Below are 6,479 nucleotides of genomic sequence, written 5' to 3'. Positions count from 1 at the left end.
CATCTACTCTTCCAAAGAGAACATAGGCTAATGATACGACAATTTCAAGCACGAACTTCCTCTTCCCCTCAGTGCTGCTATGAGAACTGCCTTTTCTGGAGAAGAATGGTTTATTTTTAATAATGTTTATCTTTCTCTCCAGGGATCAGCAGGATTATCTCATTATTAGCCAAACAGCTCTTTGAAGATTGAAAGGATTAAATCAATTCTATAATTACTGAGAGCAGAGAGGAAGCCGTGCAATGACAATAGGCTGGAAAACCAGTAGTAACTGTAGTTCTCAAATATAGCCTCCTGCAGTAAAACTTTCTGCTCTTCCTGGAACTCTTTCCTCACCCTCAAAGCTATAGCCAGTGAATGTCTGAGCAATTTGGCAACCAGTCTTTTAGCCTGGGGTGCCATGTTTTCCTTCCTAGGCTGCACTACTGTTCACTTAATTGGCTTCTGGACCATGAGTCGAGAGCCTGTGTTTGCCTTAGGCCCACTACATGCAAACTTTGAGCCTAAGGGGTCTGAACTGCTGCTGTACTTGTATGAGGAGAGCCTCAGCGCTTGCACTCACCATGTTGCCTCTAAGCTGCTTCTCTGGCTGACACTTAAGCTTTCTTGTCTGGAGAAAGCATCACAGTCACTTCCTTTTCAGAAAATACCTCCATGATGGTTTCTTATCCCCATATCTCCTAACCAACAAACAAATCCTTCATGCCCAGTAGATATTGCCTTGGCCTGTCAAAGCATATTTAAAGCTTTTTTTGTGACAATTTGGAAGACAAAAATGGAGCCTTAGGAAAGTTCCATATAACTTTGAATTAAGAGATGCAAAGGAGCCAGCTACCCTGCTGCTATACTACTTTCTTCATCAGAGCATAGACAGGCAGGACTCTTCACCTCACCCCACAGCAAAATCACCTATGCCAAATACACTGATTCAGGGTTGAAGCAAGGTTCTTGATGAGAAAAGCTACAGTAGCTGTTAGACATGTATTTAAACCAGTGTTGTTGCTATTGAAACGAATCAAGTCCCAGACTAGCTGCGGTGCTGTTCTCCCACACTCCTGCAGCTGTACTCTATCTGAGGGTTGTTTATATGTCCTATAACAAAATGAATTGGAAACAAATCCTTCAAATCCTAACGTAAAAAAAAAAAAAATCTGTGAAAAAACCATATAAAAAAAGTACAAGTTCCAATTTAAACAGAAATCAAACAGCAGCTGAAGGTGTTGTAGGCAGAGCTGCTTTTATCTAAAATATCACTGAACTGGCAAGGTGTGACTGCACACTGGAAGGATTTAACGGAATCACAGGACATCCTCCAGTAACATGCTATTATCTATTCCAAGGCCCACCAACTGTGATAATCTCAATAATAAGGGGAAACTATACATGTTCGTATTAAGAGCCAAATCCAGCACTTCTGCTTATTTGATTATTACCATCTGAATACATCACATGTGCACAATGGGTACAGTGCATGTGTTCCCTATCTTCACAGGGCAGATAGGCAGATAGTTCTACATTTGTGCTACAAATGGCTAATTAAAGTATTTATTGCTGCATTATTCTATTTCATTCATGAACAGAAGGGTTCAAAGCATGTAAAAATTAATGAAATAGGACAATCATTTAAAGTTTTAAAAAAATTATCTTGCCCCACTTCAGTGAGAGGGGGTGATATATCAATTTAACTGTCACTTAAAAACCTTCTTGGAAAAACACTAATGTTCAAAGATTAACATTTATGAATTATTAATGTTTCCTGTTTTCAAAAAGTATTTGAATCATTTCATGCATTTCCAGTACCTGAATACCTCTCTCCATCTGAAAATATATACTCTCATCACATTAGCTTATCAGTTCCTTGAAGCTTTGAGTAGTGCTTAAACTCCTGTGTAATTTTTTTTTTTTTTTTAAATTTGGCTATTCTGCTCTTTATAAACAACAAGGAGAACAATACAAAAGTTACAGAATATTGTTATTATATTGCATCTTTCCATTTAGCACATTTGCATCCTGACAGTGTGAAGACCAGACCAAAGTCATATAGCATGAAAAAACATACCAGGAGAGAATGGTATTTTCTGATCCCCAGGCTGCTACAGAATTCTATACATGGGCTATGTCTTTAATGTGCTGGAACAAGAAAATAGAGGTGCAAATTGCCCAGATTTTCATATAATTGCTGCCAGTTATGTTTGGGATATATATGTCCAAATATCCTATCAAACTGATCTTTAAAGACCAGACATGGAGGTTTATCAGCAATTTTCATAGAACTTCATTAATTTTTTTTTTTTTCCACATCTAATTTAGAACAGTGTAACAGCAGGGCATTTTCAATATCAGCTTCAAGGAGACCCACTGCTTGGCAAGAAGCTTCAAGACTTAACAGAGGATAAATATGAACTGAGATTTGCAAGTGGATTAATAATAGACAAGGAGAGTGCTTCTACTGATAAAAAGTGTTTTTCTGTTGTGTCTGTGCTGTCGTTTTAATTATTCTTGGAGTAGCTGGAGAAAACAGGAGTGTGAACAGGATAATTATTAAGGTTAAATCCCAGCAGAAACAGACATCATCTTCCACAAGGATGAGAAGTGATGGTATGTAAAAATTTACAAGAATAATGCCAGCAAGTCTAAAACAGAACTGCTGGAGGAGAAAACAGAGTGGTAAAGAAAGAATTTAGGAATAGAAATGAAAAGGTTTACAGAGGAAATACATATGAATAGGAAAAGAGCATACACACTGAAAAGATAAGGTATGGATAAGCAGGATTTCATTAATGGTCACAGCTCACATGCAGGAGACAGGAACAAATGAGCTCCAAGTCTGGCCTTGCTACCTGCTTCCCGTGTATTCTTAAGTCAGTTATTATAAGTAAAATTTCCACACTTGACAATACTTGGTGTAAACACCCAAGTTATAATAGTCCAAGATATCACACACCTAAGTATTACTTACTTTTACAAACAGGTACTATTAGAGAAAGAACCTGTTCCTGTGAGGTGCTGCAGGAGATTAATTAGTCAGTTTATGATGACCTTGTCATAATTTCTCATAGCATCTTTTCATTTGTGCCTGAATACCTTCATTCTCTGGTGCAGATTCAAAGAGAAAATAAAATCTAGCCACTTTCTAGAGGCATTAAATTAGACTTTGCAGAAGCAGCTCTGAATTTACACAGGGTGAACCTCCAGTGTAAGTGTGCAAGACCATAGGGACTATCGTCACCAAAAAAATTAAGAAAACCTAATTGGAAAGAGCTCAGCACAATGAAACCCTTACTACTTGCCTACCATAAGGTAATTACCTTTACAACAATGGTAAAAGCAAGAGGTGGTTTTTTTGGCTGCATTTTGACAAGACCAAGACAAAAAAATTGATGTAACCACGTCAACAGAGTTGAATGAAACATTCTGCCCTGTCAGAAAATTGTTTTCCTCTACTAAAAAAAAACCCCAAAGCAACAACAACAACAAAAAAACCGAACAAAACCCCCCCCACCAAACCAGAAAAAACAACAACAGCAACAACAAAAAAAACCCCAACAAAAAAACCCCCCACAAAAAAAAGCTGTTCCTTAAATAAAAGTCAGTGGTAAAACTGCCTGAAGATATATAATGAATCACACCAAAACTATTTTTAATACACTCCCAAGTCACAGAACAACCTCCAAATGTAATTCAAATTCAGTTAAATTTGCCTTCAACACAGATGGCCCTGGCACTGTATGACTGGTGAAAATTACATATATTCTATAGAATACATAGAGGAAAATACTCAGTTACACTCTGCACCAAGCAGTGTCCAAAAAAAAAAAAAAAAAGAACAAAAAAACCCAGATTTGACTAAATTATATATTCTAAGCTCTGAGAGGTTGGAATTAATTTCTAATATGTTGATCTGGATGCTACTGAATCTCATTCTTAATATGCTGCTCTGTTATGCAAGTTAACTAACCCATTAACAAAGGATGCATGCAAAAAGGATGATTATTCTAGTCAAAAGTAAAACTCTGACTTCAGAAGAAATGTATGAAAGGCCAGGGCACTTAGTTCCAGATATAAGTCCTATTTCATGGTACCTTCTTTTTGTGGCACTGTGGTAAAAAGCAATTTCTACGACAGTTTCATTCGATTTAGAGGGAAAAAATATGGCTTTGGTGACTTAAGAGGAAAAATTATGGAAACAAAGTAATAATTAGCCATGATTTTGCTTATTTGATAAAAAATTATGTTACACTTTACTGATGCTCATCTTTCCTATACCTAAGTTTGTATAGTGGAAACACGAAAAGCTTTTTAGGACTATGGAATAATTTGCTCAACTGACACTTGTATTTATCATCATAACTTTGAAGGAACTGCATAACTGGCCACTGAATTCTGAAGCTGACTAATTTACCCCTCACAGTTATTCAGGAACAGAATCACAAAATCACTCACACTGGAAGGGACCTTGTGAAATCTATTATCCAACTTCTCTGCTCAAAGCAAGGACAATTGCATGAGTTGTTTGCGAAGTCAGGATGCTCAGTTCCTGCTTTGGTTTGTATTTATATATTCGTACAATAACTACATAACTAAAACCACTATTACTCTAAAAAAAAAAATTGTAAGAGGCTTAGTTCTAGAGTATGAGCTTGTGGCCATGAGCAGATTATGCTGTAACTTCTGCAGTTACAAAACAGCTTATTTCTCAAACAACTAAAATCCAGATTCCTTCACTTCTCAAAAAGCTCTTCCTCCTCCTAAGCACTAACATTTCTAAATTCTAATTATTGCCATACCAAAAACTCTGTTAGAACTACTCATCTCAGAGATGAAAACAGGATTTATTGCAAAATCACTGCAAGAGGTTAATATCAAATGGCAGTTGCATCTTGTTTAAGAAAACACAGAAAATACTCTGATACTTTCTGGGTTGTGCTGATTAAAACTCCAAACATATAAGAAAAAAATCTTAATGAGTAAGAGGAGGCCCTGCGTTTCTGATAATCAATAATTAAATCTAATATGATGCGAGACTGGAACAAACAGCTTGTCTGATGCTGGGCTGCATCCATTTACCTATGCTGCTATTGTTTAGAACATATGTCATGCCAGTACAGAAAGGCTAAAGAAACCAAAACTCCATTCAAGTTAGGCAGGATATAAACCCAGTAAAATTGAGTTTTTCCTTGCTCCAATCGAACCATAGTTAATGCTGGGTAAAAGTTTTTGAAAGGATAATTGGCTTTGTGCTAAAGCTGAGCCTACAAGTTCATGGCCACAATAGCACAATATTTTCTTCTTCAGCTTCCTTGGCTGTCTGCATGCATCAGAAGTAGCACACGTACAATGATACTACAATCACTGTGTTCTGCTAAGCCTCTGTAGGTTTGCTTTCCCTTCTCCAAATAGGCCCTTCTCCTTAAATGCTACATCAGAGTCAGGCATGAAGTTCTTACATTAATCAAGCCCTTGTCTATGCAAAACTCGAAGTGCAGCACCTACGCTTTTACTGATCCCCAACTTTGTGCCTGACATGCAATTTGCAAAAAACTTAGCTTACTATGTTTAGCAGCTAGACCAAAAATAAAACAAAAGGAAATGGAACTATCTATTACTAAAAGGAATAAAAATTATAATTATATATTCAATCAATACAATCCAAGTTCTAGGGTCTGACAAAACAATGAGAGAACTATATAAAGAAAACATATCTACTGCTGCCAAGTGGTGTTGCTGCAACAATGTCATTTGCTTTCCTACTAGAAAAATCACTGGAAGCGGCAGATTAATGCAAAAATACAGAATCGTGAAGGTTATTGTTAACTACCTGTTACATAGAGGACAAACTAGAACATTAGAAAAAATTTACAGTTTTGTGAACTCAGACTTTGATAAAAACAGAGGGTGGGAATTTCAAAGACTAAGTAGAAACACTTCTTTATGTACATTTCTTTTTAGATCAAGGAACTGATTTAGGGCCCTCCTATTTGAGGCATACTGTGCAGGTAATGTCCTATATTTACGGATTCATATACTTATCTGTAAATCTTCTGTGAGAGACCATAAGAAGCAGATGCAAGCTAGACAGCCAGAGCACTCCCCTGTTCTGGCTTTGCTGCCGCAGAAACTTTGCGTCTCTGTTGTATGTACTGCAGCAGCCTTTTCAAGCCCCTGCCATTTCAGAAGATTTATTTAGAATAACTCTCTGATTCAAGGTTCTTCCATTTTTTATAGCCTGTCATGCATTAAATAAAAGAGCAGGGACAAGAGATAACAGGGAGAAGCATCGACTTTGTTGAATCTTACAGCCAGACTCCATTAGCTTGGGATGCTGGCTCACTTCAAATATCACCCCACAAAACACTGACTCCCGCAGAGGGACCAGCAGTTTATTCCAATGGGCAGGGACTTCGGCGAGCTGGAATGTAACACACAGAATTGTACATTAAAATAATCCTAGCTTTTATTCTTTTCCCAAGTGTGAAAAG

This window comes from Nestor notabilis, unplaced genomic scaffold, assembly GCF_000696875.1.
Source record: "Nestor notabilis isolate BGI_N333 unplaced genomic scaffold, ASM69687v1 scaffold5986, whole genome shotgun sequence".
Taxonomy (NCBI): domain Eukaryota; kingdom Metazoa; phylum Chordata; class Aves; order Psittaciformes; family Psittacidae; genus Nestor; species Nestor notabilis.
This window is presented reverse-complemented; position numbering follows the sequence as displayed.